Source organism: Pleurodeles waltl, chromosome 5, assembly GCF_031143425.1.
Source record: "Pleurodeles waltl isolate 20211129_DDA chromosome 5, aPleWal1.hap1.20221129, whole genome shotgun sequence".
NCBI lineage: Eukaryota > Metazoa > Chordata > Amphibia > Caudata > Salamandridae > Pleurodeles > Pleurodeles waltl.
Window position 1 is genome coordinate 1,480,301,755 of NC_090444.1, and position 16,371 is coordinate 1,480,318,125.

Here is a 16,371-nt window from a genome sequence, read left to right on the forward strand (position 1 = left end):
TGAATTGTTACCTGTGTCCTATTGGAAGTACTGTTCAATGATTCTGTCCCTGTTGTCTGTTTCAGCCCCGTCGTCTTCCTCCTCGTCACTCTCCACAGGTTCCACCGCTGCCACAACACCACCGTCTCGACCATCCTCCTGCAGGAAAGGCACCTGGCGGCGCAAAGCCAGGTTGTGAAGCATGCAGCAGGCCACGATGATGTGACACACCTTCTTAGGTGAGTACATTAGGGATCCACCTGTCATATGCAGGCACCTAAACCTCGCCTTTAGGAGGCCAAAGGTGCGTTCGATCACCCTCCTAGTACGCCCATGGGCCTCATTGTAACGTTCCTCTGCCCTGGTCCGGGGATTCCTTACTGGGGTCAGTAGCCACGACAGGTTGGGGTACCCAGAGTCCCCCAATAGCCATACACGGTGTCTCTCTAGCTGTTCCATCACGTAAGGGATGCTGCTATTCCTCAGGATGTAGGCGTCATGCACTGACCCTGGGAATTTGGCATTTACATGCGAGATGTACTGGTCAGCCAAACACACCACCTGGATGTTCATGGAATGGTAACTCTTTCTGTTCCTGTACACCTGCTCCCTGTCTCTTGGGGGAACCAAAGCCACATGGGTCCCATCAATGGCACCAATGACGTTGGGAATATGTCCAAGGGTGTAGAAATCACCCTTCACTGTAGCCAATTCGCCCACCTCAGGGAAAATGATGTAGCTCCTCACGTATTTCATCAGGGCAGACAACACTCTGGATAACACCTTCGAAAACATGGGCTGAGACATCCCAGAAGCAATTCCCACTGTTGTCTGAAATGACCCACTTGCCAAGAAATGGAGTACTGACAGGACCTGCACCAGAGGGGGAATCCCTGTGGGTTGGCGGATGGGGGACATCAGGTCGGGCTCCAGCTGGGCACACAGTTCATGTATAGTGGCACGGTCAAGACGGTAGGTCAGGATAATGTGGCGTTCTTCCATTGTCGACAGGTCCACCAGCGGTCGGTACACGCGAGGATTCATCCGTCTCCTCGCCAAACCCAGCGGACGGTGCCTAGGAAGGACAACATGGAGCACACAGTCAAGCAACCCACAGGTACGTACTCACAGCTAGCACAGTAAACGATTCTCTATGCAGTGAATGGCGTGTCTGAGTGGCTATGCAAGGGCTAGGCCTGTGTGACGCAGTTGAAATTGAGCCATGTGGACCCTCGAAATGGCGGCTGCCTGACCTGTGAAGTGTGACAATGGGATGTGAGGTCAATGCGCTGGCGTGGCACACCGCGGCGGTCAGCGGTCGAAGACCGCGGCGCGAAGCCGCATTGGTTAACATTGAAGCCTATGGGTTTCAGGAGCCAATGGCGAAGGGCGGCGGCGGCGGCGGTGGCGGTACGCACCACCGCGGTACGCACCGCCGCGGACGTGACCGCCATTTTCTATCTACTTATCCACTTGCGACTTGAACTTTCACAGGAGAGGACCTATACTGCAAGTGTTGCTGGGACCTCGGTCTGGAAGGGACAATGGCTGCTGCGCCTGGGGAAAGGGCCCCTGCCTTCACTGGAGAGGAGTTGGAGAAACTTGTGGATGGGGTCCTCCCCCAGTATGCGCTACTCTACGGTCCTCCAGACCTACAAGTGAGTTTAATTCAATCTGGATTTGGGGCCACTGGCTGGCTTGGGGGCCTGGCGGGGGGCCTGGCGGGGATGGGGGGCATGTTGGGGCTGGCGGGGGGCCTGGCGGGGATGGGGGGCATGTTGGGGCTGGCGGGGGGCATGGCGGGGGGCCTGGCGGGGATGGGGGGCATGTTGGGCCTGGCGGGGGGCCTGGCGGGGATGGGGGGCATGTTGGGGCTGGCGGGGGGCATGGCGGGGGGCCTGGGGGGATGGGGGGCATGTTGGGGCTGGCGGGGGGCCTGGCGGGGATGGGGGGCATGTTGGGGCTGGCAGGGGGCCTGGCGGGGGGCCTGGCGGGGATTGGGGGCATGTTGGGGCTGGCGGGGGGCATGGCGGGGGGCCTGGTGGGGATGGGGGCATGTTGGGGCTGGCGGGGGGCATGGCGGGGGACCTGGCGGGGATGGGGGGCATGTTGGGCCTGGCGGGGGGCCTGGCGGGGATGGGGGGCATGTTGGGGCTGGCGGGGGGCATGGCGGGGGGCCTGGCGGGGATGGGGGGCGTTGGGCCACTGGCAACGAAAATGCAGACAAACTTGAACGTGGTATTTCTCCCTCCCTGTACGTGTCACATAGGTCCGCGCCCATGAGAAGATCGGGATTTGGCGTGCCATCGCCAAGGAAGTCCGGACCCTGGGGGTCCACCATCGACGGGGCACCCACTGCCGCAAGAGGTGGGAGGACATCCGCCGCGGGACCAAGAAGACCGCTGAGTCTCTGCTGGGGATGGCCTCCCAACGTAGGCGGGGTGCCTGCCGTCAACTGACCCCCCTGATGTTCCGGATCCTGGCGGTGGCCTACCCTGATTTGGATGGGCGCGTGAGGGCAGCACAGCAGACACAAGGGGGTGAGTCCAAGCATTATCTACTCTGTTGTCGCGCAGTGGAGGTGTCTGGGTGGGGGAGGAGGGCTGTGGGTCCCCCTAGGCCAGGGCGATATCTGTAGGCTGGGCACCCCCGTAAGCCCCTGTGTCCCCAGCCAACACCCTCAGTAGTGTGTCAGTACAGCCATCCCTGGGCCGTGTCATCCATGGGTGCAGTTGTCAACTCTAGGCGTGTAGGGCATGTTCCACGGAATGCGTAGCGGACCCCAAGTGCGCAACTTAGTGCAGGGGGCATCTGTGTCTGTCATGTCCGCTAACTGTACCGGAGATCCATGTACTCAATATCCCTTTATTTCTCTCTCCCCCCCCCCTTTTTGTTTGTCTTTCTGTGCTTGTGTGCATCAGCATCATCAGGCGGAGGAGAAGTGGCATCGGGGCAGGAGGGAACTGCATCTCACATGACCCAGGAGGGCCATGCCACAGAGTCTGACTGGACCAGTGAGACGGAGGGCGAGGGGAGCTCCACAACGGGGACGACTGGACCCTGCAGCGACACGGACACGTCCTCGGAAGGGAGCTCCCTTGCGGGGGTGGCACCATCCGTGCCCCCCGCCATTACAGGTACAGCCGCCACCCAGCGCACCATCACTGCCCTCCCAGCAGCCCCTCAGCGTTCGCCCCGTGCCCGCTCTGCCAGGAAGCCGGGCATCTCCTTCGCCCCAGGCACCTCAGGCCCTGCCCCTGTTACCCCCGCTGCCCTCAGTGAGGAGGTCATTGACCTCCTCCGAACGCTCATTGTTGGGCAGACTACCCTTTTGAATGCCATCCAGGGGGTGGAGAGGGAGGTTCATCACAGCAATGAGTACCTGGAGGGCATTCATTCGGGTCAGGCTGCCCATCAGCGATCGTTCCAGGCTCTGGCCTCAGCACTGACGGCAGCCATTGTCCCGGTCTCCTGCCTCCCTCTACTAACTCCCTCCTCCCAGTCTCCTGTTCCTCTGCCTGTCCCACCCACACCATCAGACCAGCCTGCACACACCTCAACACCCAAGAGAAGCTCATCCAAACATAAGCACCACAGATCACGCAGACATTCACACACGCAACATTCCGATGCAGACATGCCAACAGTCACTACCACCTCTGTGACCCCCACCTCCTCGTCTCCCTCCTCACTCCCTGTGACGTCTACACTCACACCTCCATTCACCTCACCATCAGCCAGTGTTTCCATCACCAGCACACCCTCCAGTCCAGTCCGCACACGTGCAGTCACCACCCCCACTGCCATTTACACGTCCCCTGTGTCCTCTCCCACTGTGTCTGTCACCCCCTCTTCCACACCACACAAACGCAGCCACCCACCCACCCAACAGCCATCCACCTCACGACAGCCTATCCCTCCTGCACCTGCACCCAAAGACAGCAAATGTGACTCACCTACAACCACATCCTCTCCCTCCACTCCCATTCCCACTGTACCTACCACTCTCCATTGTCCCAAGAAACTCTTCCTCGCCACTGCTAACTTCTTTCCTGACCCTGAGCCCCCCCCTCCTTCTCGTCGGGGTAAGAAGAGCACCTCAGCCACCACCAGCCCTGCAGCCCCCTTGACAAGGGTGCAGGGGTATTGGAGCCCACCAGCCCGCATGTCTGGATCTTCGCCCAGCAGCAAGGGGACAGCCAGCCCACCCCCTGGGAAGAGGAGCAGAAGGCGGAAGGGGCGCCGCAGGAGCCCGGCTTCTACATCCCCCCCGGACACCACCCAGACACAGTCACCAGCCACAGCTCCAAAGGGAGGAAAGGGCCACAGACTCCCGACTAAGGAGGGCAAGGGCAGCAAGTCGGAGAGGTCAGGCTGCAGGCCTGCTGCCCAGGAGGAGCCCACCACCCCCATAGCCGCTGGCCAGGGAGGACCCAGCCCAGGTGGCCAGGAGGGCCCCACCACCCACAGCCCAGGTGGGCATTGAAGGAGCACCATCCCCGCTGCCCAGGAGGGCACCACCAGGCAATGAGCAGTTGGCCATAGACCGCCCGCCGTCTCAAGAACCGCTGAACTGGGCCCCGCCGTCTCCAGCACCGCTGAACTGGGCCCCGCCGTCTCAAGAACCGCTGAACTGGGCCCCGCCGTCTCAAGAACCGCTGAACTGGGCCCCGCCGTCTCAAGAACCGCTGAACTGGGCCCGCCGTCTCAAGCACCGCTGAACTGGGCCCCGCCGTCTCCAGCACCGCTCCGCTGGGGACCGCCGTCTCAAGAACCGCTGAACTGGGCCCCGCCGTCTCAAGCACCGCTGAACTGGGCCCCGCCGTCTCAAGAACCGCTGAACTGGGCCCCGCCGTCTCAAGAACCGCTGAACTGGGCCCCGCCGTCTCAAGCACCGCTGAACTGGGCCCCGCCGTCTCCAGCACCGCTCCGCTGGGGACCGCCGTCTCAAGAACCGCTGAACTGGGCCCCGCCGTCTCAAGCACCGCTGAACTGGGCCCCGCCGTCTCAAGAACCGCTGAACTGGGCCCCGCCGTCTCAAGCACCGCTGAACTGGGCCCCGCCGTCTCCAGCACCGCTCCGCTGGGGACCGCCGTCTCAAGAACCGCTGAACTGGGCCCCGCCGTCTCAAGCACCGCTGAACTGGGCCCCGCCGTCTCAAGAACCGCTGAACTGGGCCCCGCCGTCTCAAGAACCGCTGAACTGGGCCCCGCCGTCTCCAGAACCGCTGAACTGGGCCCCGCCGTCTCAAGAACCGCTGAACTGGGCCCCGCCGTCTCAAGAACCGCTGAACTGGGCCCCGCCGTCTCCAGCACCGCTCCGCTGGGGACCGCCGTCTCAAGAACCGCTGAACTGGGCCCCGCCGTCTCCAGCACTGCTCCGCTGGGGACCGCCGTCTCAAGAACCGCTGAACTGGGCCCGCCGTCTCAAGCACCGCTGAACTGGGCCCCGCCGTCTCAAGAACCGCTGAACTGGGCCCCGCCGTCTCAAGCACCGCTCCGCTGGGGACCGCCGTCTCAAGAACCGCTGAACTGGGCCCTTCAAGGCAAGACCCGCTGAACTGGGCCCTTCAAGGCAAGAAGCGCTGAACTGGGCCCTTCAAGGCAAGACCCGCTGAACTGGGCCCTTCAAGGCAAGAAGCGCTGAACTGGGCCCTTCAAGGCAAGAAGCGCTGAACTGGGCCCTTCCAGGCAAGAACCGCTGGCCCTTTGGCAGACGTGGCAGGGCAGGATCTGTCTCGGGCAGGGCTGCAGGATGTCCTCTGGCCAACATGCCTCCTCCAGTGGCAGTGGAGTCTGTTATGGACTGTTTGGACTGTGGCTTTGCTCTCCCCAGGATGGCCCAGTGGGCAGGCCACCCACTGTATGGACTGTATGGACTGTGGCTTTGCACTCCCCAGGATGGCCCAGTGGGCAGGCCACCCACTGTATGGACTGTATGGACTGTGGCTTTGCTCTCCCCAGGATGGCCCAGTGGGCAGGCCACCCACTGTATGGACTGTATGGACTGTGGCTTTGCACTCCCCAGGATGTCCCAGTGGGCAGGCCACCCACTGTATGGACTGTATGGACTGTGGCTTTGCTCTCCCCAGGATGGCCCAGTGGGCAGGCCACCCACTGTATGGACTGTATGGACTGTGGCTTTGCTCTCCCCAGGATGGCCCAGTGGGCAGGCCACCCACTGTATGGACTGTATGGACTGTGGCTTTGCTCTCCCCAGGATCGCCCAGTGGGCAGGCCACCCACTGTATGGACTGTATGGACTGTGGCTTTGCAGTCCCCAGGATGGCCCAGTGGGCAGGCCACCCACTGTATGGACTGTATGGACTGTGGCTTTGCTCTCCCCAGGATGGCCCAGTGGGCAGGCCACCCACTGTATGGACTGTATGGACTGTGGCTTTGCACTCCCCAGGATGGCCCAGTGGGCAGGCCACCCACTGTATGGACTGTATGGACTGTGGCTTTGCTCTCCCCAGGATGGCCCAGTGGGCAGGCCACCCACTGTATGGACTGTATGGACTGTGGCTTTGCTCTCCCCAGGATGGGCCAGTGGTCATGGAGTCCCCTCGTGGATCTGGCGTCGTGTACTCAAGTGGCTGAGGTGCCCCCCCTTCCCTTCCCCCTGAGGTGCCTGTCCTATTTTCTTTCTGATGCCCCTGCAGTGTTCTCTCCGTGGAGTTCTTGTTGTGGGACTGGGCCTTGCCCCTTTGCACAGGACCCCTGTGGTCCACGGACAGTGGTTGGACTACATTTAGTAGCTGTATATATTTTGTACATAGTTTATTTATTTATTGGGATTACTGGTGTCCATATTTCAATATATCTGCCCGTTTATGATCTCTTCTTTTGGTCTTTGCATTATTTCGGAGGGGGGGGTTTGTGGGTTGTGACAGTGATCTGTGGGAATGCATTGATGTGTGTGTTGTAGTGGGTGTGGGTGGGTGGGTGTGTGCCGGTAATCTTTTCCCTCCCCTGTGTCGTAGGTGCAGTACTCACCGATGTCTTCCGCGCCGCCGGGCGTGCTCCTGGTACAGGAGCAGGTATAGGAGTGCGGGGATGACCTGCAACTCGGGTTCCATACTGCCGGAATCTCGCGTGGAGTGCGTAGAGGTGAGCGTTTTCCCGTTCGTAGTCTGTTTCCGCCGTGTTTTTATCGGCGGTGCTCCCGCCCCGGAAAAGGTGGCGGATTGTTGGGTCGTGATAGGGTGGGCGGTACATTGTCTGCCGCCTGGCTGTTGGCGGGGACCGCCGCGCTGTTTGTTTGTTCCGCCGTGGCGGGCGGAGTGTTAATGCGGCGGGCTGTGTTGGCGGTTCCCGCCAGGGTCAGAATTGCATATTTTGGACCGCCGGCCTGTTGGCGGCTTGGCCGCCGCATTATCACCGACCGCCAGGGTCAGAATGAGGGCCTATATATAGACCATGCTGCTAATGTTAGATACCAAAGGGCAGTAAAATTGAAAACTTTTGAAACCTATGTTCAAATATCCACTTCCATTGTGTTAGAACCATATTTAACTTGGTTTTTGAGTTCTTCATCATATGCTCTCCTTGAGTTATTTATATTGAATTTGATACACTTTAGAATGGCTTTTCCGAAGAAATGTACATGGCTTAAAATGCTCCCAAATTGTCCTTGTGACAATTTTTCAAAGCAAAGTATGTGTTACTTTTTCTTATTTTGTCCCCTTTATTCTGCCCCGAGACAAATTTTTATACTGCCGATTTTGGATAAATTGCAAATTACATCTCATAAGGAAGCATTGATTAATATTCAAAAACTTTCTTCAATACAACTGTGCCACTCTGTTTTAAGTTTTATTAAATCGGCTATGGCCATTAGGAAGAGATATGAAATGATTAAAGCTGTTACACATTAACATACACTGCCAACATATGATTTTATTCTGATGGGTTTTTTTTTTTGCATTGGGTTGTCAGATTGACTGATAATGATAATGTATAGAATTTTGTGATACTGCTGATTGAAAATGTTCTGTTATCATTGTTTAAAAAAAAATTTTTATTGTATTTTAACTATTTACATTTTTAGCTTGAAATGTTTTGTGCTTTTATGGCATACTGCTGAATAAACTGACTGGCAATTACTGCACCAACACCACAGAAGGCATACACAAAATTGTCACACACAGTGGTCAGGATTTAGCACTATGCATTGCACTGCCAAACAATTTGGCCATCTGCCACAGCAAGATGAGGGCCCACCACTGCCAACTGCACCCGTCCTGGGACCCACTAAGCCCTGTCTGACATGGAATGCAACCGAGCTAGGTTACCTTGTTTTCCCTTTGAATCATTACCCTGGAGCTGGATCATGCTGCAATGTCTGGCCTGGTATTAAGGGGCACCCACTAACTTACACCCACCACTCGGATCCCATGCCACCTACAAATTAGTGTTGTAACGGCTACTGTACTCATCCTCTTGTGGCTGCTGTGATACCCTCAAGTGCCCATCCAGCTTTGGGTAGGCCACTGCCAGTAAGTGGGTCACCAGGGTGGTCAGGTTCTGACGGGTACCCCTTCTTCATTGGGAGTCCATTTCCAGCTGGGCCTCCACGGTCTTCCGTGCCCAGCATCTCAGGTCCTCCCACCATTTCCGACAGTGGGTCCTCCACCTGCCATAGACCACTAGGGTCCGCACGTCCTTGGTGATGGCACGCCATAATCCCTTCTTTTGATGGGTGCTGACCTGCAGAGGTAATACAGACAGGAGGACACCATTACACATACAATCCAGTCTGTCACACATATGGCCCACCAATCCGTTTCCATCACCATTGGCACACACATCGCCCTGTGCACACCATGTACACCACCACATGCCACCCCTCCAATGACACGATGCTTGCACACACATCTCCATTCATTCTTCCTACATGCATCGTGCCCAAAGTGTACTCACCGGTTGGTCTGGAGGCCCATACTGCAGTCCGTACTGGGGTAGGACCCCATCCACCAATCGCTCCAACTCCTCTGCACTAAAGGCAGGGGCCCTTTCCCCAGTCACACGGGCCATGGTAGGTTCCAGACACAGGTCACAGCAGCACACGCAGTGTAGGTGTTCTCCTGTTGGCGGTCAGAAAACAAGTGAGGAATCAGATAGAAAATGGCAGTCACGTTCACGGCGGTTGTACACCGTCACTGCCGGCGCAGATCCCCATTGGCCACTGTACTCCACCGAGCCCCATATTATCCAATGAGGAATTGCATGGTGGTACAAGACCGCCTTCTGCCACGACATCTAACATCGGCGGAGTTACCTCACTTCCACCCGTCCCTACATACAGGACAGGCAGTCACCATTTCACGATGGTGGACAACGATCAGATTAACCTTGACTGCGTCACTGCCTAGATTTGCACATATCTTGCCATTCCTACTGTCCCACCACATAAATGCACTATGTACACTGAGGTACCCCCTCTTGTGCAAGTGCTATCAGTGCTCCATTTCCTGGCACTGTCCTTCCAAGTGACAGTGGGCTTGTCAGCTGGAATGTCTCAGCCAATGTTTTCAATTGTGCCGACAAGGATCTTGTCTGCCCTGGTGAAACTCATGTGCAGATAAATTGCTTTCCCCCAGGTGGAATATTAGGCCACTGTGAAGGCAGGATTCCATTCAATGGGACATATCCCCAATATTATTGGGGCGATTGACGGTACACATATTACATTTGTCCACCCCCCAGAATGAACAGATGTTCAGGAATCGTAAGAGTTTCCACTCACTGAATGTGCAAATGTTGTGCCTTGCGGACCAGTACATCTCCCACTTCACTTCCAAGTATCCTGGGTCGGTGCATTACGCTTTCTTCCTGAGAAATAGCAGCATCCCAAATGTGATGGCCCAACTACAGAGGCACAGGTGAGCCAGAGCCCTCACCCACTGTATGTCAGTGTATGCCTTCAGGTGTTATCCCCATAGGATTGTGTAACGCTAAATGTTGCCCCTCAATACATGCATGTGACTTTGGCTACCCAAACCTATTGTGGCTTCTGAACCCTGTGAGGAATGCCAGGACCGGGCTGAGGACCATTATAATGAGGCACATGGTGTACCAGAAGACTAATCGAGCGGACCTTCGGCCTCCTGAAGGCCAGGTTCAGCTGCCTCCATCTGACAGGTGTATCCCTGTGCTACTCACCCGGAATGGTCTGCCAGATAGTAGTGGCATGCTGCATGTTGCACAACCTGGCCCTCAGACAACATGTGCATTTTCTGAAGGAGGAGGGGACTGGAGATGACCCTGTGGCAGCAGTGGACATTGAGGACAGTGAGGATGAGGAGTCAGAGGATGAGGATGAGGATGAGGACAACAGAAAATCAGTTATACGTCAATACTTCCAATGACACAAAGGTGAGACAGTGGAACTTATCATTACTATGACTATTGATTATTCTGTGTGGCTTTAGCATGATGGCATTCACTTCCTTTGCATCTCAACCTATGGTCACCAATGGCTTCTCATGTTCCAGATGTTGGTGACATGATAATGTGATCACTACAGACAGTTACAGGTCATTATTTGTATGCTATCACAGAGTTCAGATAATTTGCACTAGATGTGACTGTTTCCACAAATGCTAATTTTCAAAACATAAAACAGTGTCACTCAAATTGTGTTCAAGGGTGTTTATTGTAGTGCAAATAAGTGACTGAAAAGTGCAATGGAATGGGGTGATTGTGGAGGAAAGTCCAGGGTATTGTTGCAGTCTGTTTGTAGCACCGGTCCAGTGTCCAAGGGGCCAAAGGAAGGGGAGCAAAGGCAGTTCAAAGTGGACAAGGTGACAGGGTGGGACACAAGGGGAACAATCAGGAGAGTCTCATTTCCTGGTGGTAGTCTTGGTCTTGACAAGTGTCTCTGGCTTCTGTCTGGTTCGCAGGAAACATTTGCAGGGTCGTTCACCTTCTGCAGGGGGAGGGGTGCTGGTGGCCTGTGGGTCCTGTGGCGGGGGCCTCCTGTCCACTAGCTGCAGCGGATGTGTTGGGCTCATCAATAGACTGGCTAGTGGTAGGGGCCCACTGCTGTGCAGTCCATTCCCTCATGATGTTACAGCGGGGGTACTGTCTGCGAGTACCCCCGCTATAGAGATCATGGTGGTGTTGAGGGCCTGCAAGTCCTCCCTGATCTCCTGATGGTGTTCCTACTGCAGCTGCTTGTTCTCCTGCATGCTGTTCAGGATCTGGCCCATCGTGTCCTGGAATTGTTGGTAGGCCCCCAGGGCATTAGTGAGTGCCTCCTGGAGAGTTGGTTCCCTGGGCCTGTCCTCCTCCTGGTGCACGGTGTTCCTCCCAGTGTCCCTGTTGCCGTGTGCCCCTGTCCCCAGAACAGTGTGCCCACTGCCACTGACTCCAGGTCCCTGATTGTCTTGGGGGCGAGGTGTGGACTGGGGTCGCTGTACAGATGGGCACACTGCTGATTGATGTGTCCTGGGGACAGAGGTGTGGGGATGCTGGGTGGGTGCTGTGGTGTTGGATACTAATGAGGGAGGCTCTGTGGTGGACTGTGTGTGGGATGGGGTGACAGACTGGCCAGTGGTCCCTGATGGGCCAGGTTGTTGATCCAGATCCTGTAGTCCACAGTTACTGTATTCACTGGGGGCATCTTCTGTTGGGGGACTGGATAGTCGTGGCCCCTCCTCTCCGCTGAGGTTGGCTGGGGCAACTGTGGGGATGTTAGTGATGTATTATGCTTCATGCCTGTGATATATTGTACATCCCTATCCTCCCCTCTATCATTGCTGAAGCCCTGCCACATTTGAATGTGTATGTTGATGTATTGTGGGATTGTTAGTACCCCTATGCTGTGCATGCTTTGGTGATGGCTGTCCATGCAGGGCTGGGAGGGCTGTCCATGCATTGGTATGGCATGCAGGGCTTGGCATTGGAGTTAGTCATCTGCATTGGTACAGTGTGTGGAATGGAGTGTTGTGATGGGAGTGAGGGTGTGAGATAGCATGCAGGTATGGGGGGTGACTTTGAATTGCCAGCATCTAGTCCTCCAGCTAATCAAGTGATTTCCTCTGGATATGTCAGTAATGCCAAGACTTGCTCCTCCCATGCTGTGAGCTGTGGGGAAGGAGGTGGGGGTCCACCGCCAGTCCTCTGTATAGCGAGCTGGTGCCTTGCTGCCACAGAACGTATCTTTTCCCCATAGGTCATTCCACCTCTTCCTGATGTTGTCCCTTGTTCGTGGATGCTGTCCTACGGCATTCATCCTCTCCACGATTCTCCGCCATAGCTCCATCTCCCTGGCTATTAGTATTTGCTGTACCAGTGCTCCAAACAGCTGTGGCTCTACCCTAGCTATTTCCTCCACAATGACCCGCAACTCCTCGTCAGTGAAATGGGGGTGCCTTTGTGGGGCCATGGGTGTTGTGTGTAAGTGTGTTGGAGTTGGGTATTGTGATTGGGTATGCGTAGTGGAGTACATGAGGGATGTATGGGTATTTGTGTAGTTGTAGCAGTGGTATTGATGTCTGTCTGGTTGCAATGATTTGTATTCTGAAGGAGTTATGGGTAAGGTGTGGTGTGTGTTTTTTGAATTGGACAATGGTGTGTAGTTTAGTATTTAGGTGTCCATTCTGAGCGCAGTGGTGTGTACTGCCAATGGTTTACTGCCGTTGAGTGTCCGCCGTGGTGATTAGTGGGTCATGATGTGGTGGATGTTGTTTTGTTGGTGTAACATTATGGGCCTGATTCTAACTTTGGAGGACGGTGTTAAACCGTCCCAAAAGTGGCGGATATACCACCTACCGTATTACGAGTTCCATAGGATATAATGGACTCGTAATACGGTAGGTGGTATATCCGCCACTTTTGGGACGGTTTAACACCATCCTCCAAAGTTAGAATCAGGCCCTATGTGTGTTGGTACCAACAGTTTGCCTCTAACGTTTGGGCCTATGGCCCTCATTCTGACCTTGGCGGGCGGCGGAGGCCGCCCGCCAAAGTCCCGCCGTCAGGTTACCGTTCCGCGGTCGAAAGACCGCGGCGGTAATTCTGACTTTCCCGCTGGGCTGGCGGGCGGTCGCCTTCAGACCGCCCGCCAGCCCAGCGGGAAAGAGGCTTCCACGATGAAGCCGGCTCGGAATCGAGCCGGCGGAGTGGAAGCTGTGCGACGGGTGCAGTTGCACCCGTCGCGTATTTCACTGTCTGCGCAGCAGACAGTGAAATACATTTAGGGGCCCTCTTACGGGGGCCCCTGCAATGCCCATGCCAGTGGCATGGGCACTGCAGGGGCCCCCAGGGGCCCCGCGACCCCCCCTACCGCCATCCGGATCCCGGCGGTCGGACCGCCGGGATCTGGATGGCGGTAGGGGGGGTCGGAATCCCCTCGGCGGCGCAGCAAGCTGCGCCGCCTTGGAGGATTCAATGGGGCGGCGGTACAATGGCGGGAGCCCGCCAGTGTTGCCGGTCCGACCGCGGCTTTACCGCCGCGGTCGGAATCCCCATTGGAGCACCGCCGGCCTGTCGGCGGTGCTCCCGCGGTCCTCCGCCCTGGCGGTCTTTGACCGCCAGGGTCAGAATGACCGCCTATGTCTTTTCTATTAAATACTCATAAATGCTATTTCATTCAGATTACATTAATGTTTCGCCTTTTATGCACTTTTTCATGGCGTTATCGCCACTTTCATGTTTGTCATACATACAGAGCATTTAAAATAAACATAGCTGTTCTTTTCAGCATTAGTATTTTTGATTTATGAAATAACTGTGTGAATTTTGTATATTTTGTATATATATATATATATATATATATATATATATATATATATAATATTTTCAAATTCTTCCCACTAATTCATGACAACATAGTGAATTTGGGAAAAATACCCTCCCACCACCAGAGCTAAGTGGTCAGGTTGACTCTGCCCTGGCCCCTTGTCCTTTTAAAAAAAAATTATCTTGGACTTGACTGCTGTGTCTCAAGATGACTGCCAACATTTCCTGGTTCAAGTGTTGACAGCCAATCAGATCTCAGCACAAGATCAGGAGGGGTCACAAATCAATTTTTCCCTTAATTTCGGTGAAACTATTATATGTTGGACGTGGCCCTTTTTGCTGGTTCATCCCCAGATTTTTTGCCTCCTTTCTCCTTTTTTTTCTGACCTTTTGTTGTTGGCTTTAGGACTCTGAGAACTCTATCAGTGCTGATCAGTTCTAAAGTGCAGGTGCTCTCCCTCCTAAAGTTGGTATGACTGGCTTATACCTAATTGGCACATGTAATTTACCTGTATGTCTCTTGTGCAGTGGTATCCCCATACCCAGAGCCTGTAAATTAAAAGCTACTAGTGAGCATGCATCACTGCTTGCACTACCCACTGAAGTAGCCTTTCAAACCTGCCTCAGGCCTGCAAGGGTAGGGCCTGCATGCACAATTTTCTGCCAAAGAGACACGAAATCTACATTTACTTGCCAGGCCCAGAACTTCCCTTTTACTACATGCAAGCCACCCCTAAGGTAGGCCCCAGCTAGCCCTATGGGCAGGGTGCTATGTTTGAGCAGGCAGGACATGTGCCTGGTTGAGTGGCCTGTCCTGGTAGTGACAAACAGCCTATTTGGTTGCTTACTGGTGTGAGTGCTGCCTTCTCATAGGATTGTATTGGAAATGCCCTGCCTTATGTCTAGGGTGTTGCAGGAGGCAGGCCTGGTTTGTAGTGGGTACCCTGGGTACTTACACCTTATACCAGGTCCAGTTATCCTTTATTAGTTAAATGTAGTAGTGTTCTAGCAGCTTAGGCTGATAGAGGTAGCTATCGCAGAGCAGCCTAGGCTGAACTAGGAGACATGCAAAGCTCATGCAATACCAGTTATAGTTACACAGTACTTATACACAAGTAAAGACAATACTCAGTGTTACCAAAAATAAAGGTATTTATTTGGGTGACACAGTACCAAAAATTTCTTAGAAACAATACTCCTTCTGGAGGTAAGTATTACACACAATATATATACACTAGACACCAAAATTAGACAAGTAAATAGTCCTAGAACAATGCAAACAGTAGGAAATCCTATAGAATGCAATGGGAGAAAATAAGTCTAGGGGCAAAACAAACCATATACTAAAAAAGTGGAATGTGAATCACAAATTCCCCCCTAGACAAGTGCAGTGTGTGTAGAATCGCTGGGAGAGTAAGAATACAGCAGAGGTAAGTAAATTACCCCACCCCAGAGCCCAGAAAAGCAGGAGTAAAGTATTGCAAGTTTCCTTACGACACACTACACCTTGTTTTGGGGATTTTGCAGCAGCCAACCAAGTCTGCAAAGAACAACTGCTGGATTATTGGACCTGAAGACCTGCAAAGGAAGGGGACCAAGTTCAGAAGTTGAAAGAAGGTCCAGGAAGGACAGGAGTCCCTGCCAGTCCAAAAGAGGGTGCAAAAAAAGAGTCCCTGGTAGGTAAAAGACTGCAGAAATGCACCCTAGGAAGATGCCAGTGGGTTCCTGCATAATGCAAAAAATGTCCCACGGCGGGAAGATCGTTGCAGATGAGATTTTGTGTTGAAAGGCACCAACAAGCCTTGGCTACAAAAAAAGTGAATTTTTCACCAAAATGGCACTGGATGGACCCAGGAGGGACCTGGGAGCCTCAACTCTGTGTGAGCAGAAAGAGGGGGCTCTCAGCACGTTAGAGAGTCCCCAGGATGCCAGCCAGCACCCCCAGAAGCTGCAGGATCTGGGTTCAAAGTTCACACAGTTAATGAAGCACAACAAAAGAAGGTCCCACGCCCCCGGAGAACAACTCAGTGAGTTGAGCGTCACAGGGTGGAGTGCTGGGGATCTGGGCCAGGCTGTGCATGAAGGAATTTTGCAAAGAGTGCACAGAGACCTCAAGAGGTGAAGAACACACAGCACACAGGGGTACCGTCGTTCTCAGGGAAGGAAAGGTCTCCAAATTGCATCACAGGACCTCAGGGCAGTCTATGTTGATTATGTCCACCCTCTGTGTCCTTAGGAGCATGCTTGTTGTTGTGAGAGGAGTCCCAGGGTACCAGTTGTCACCTTGGAAGGTGCCTGCTTGGAGCAGGAGAATGACTCCGTCACTCCACTGGAGATTTCTTCGGTCTTTCTGGTGCAGGATGAAGACAGGGAGTCCCCAGAGCATGCACACTGTGGAAACTGTTGCAGTTGGAGCTGAGGTTACAGAAGAAAAGTGTCTCTTGTAGACACTTTGTTTTAGTTACAGCATTTCTTGGAGCAGGCTGTGGTTGATCCGAGGTCAGAAGAGTCTGAAGTTGTTGCAGTGGACTCCTGAAGGAAACTTGCAAGCAGAATCTGAAGAGTACCCACAGGAGAGACCCTAAATAGCCTTGAAAGGGGGATTGGCTACCTTATCAGCTAAGGACCTATCAGGAAGGGTCTCTGA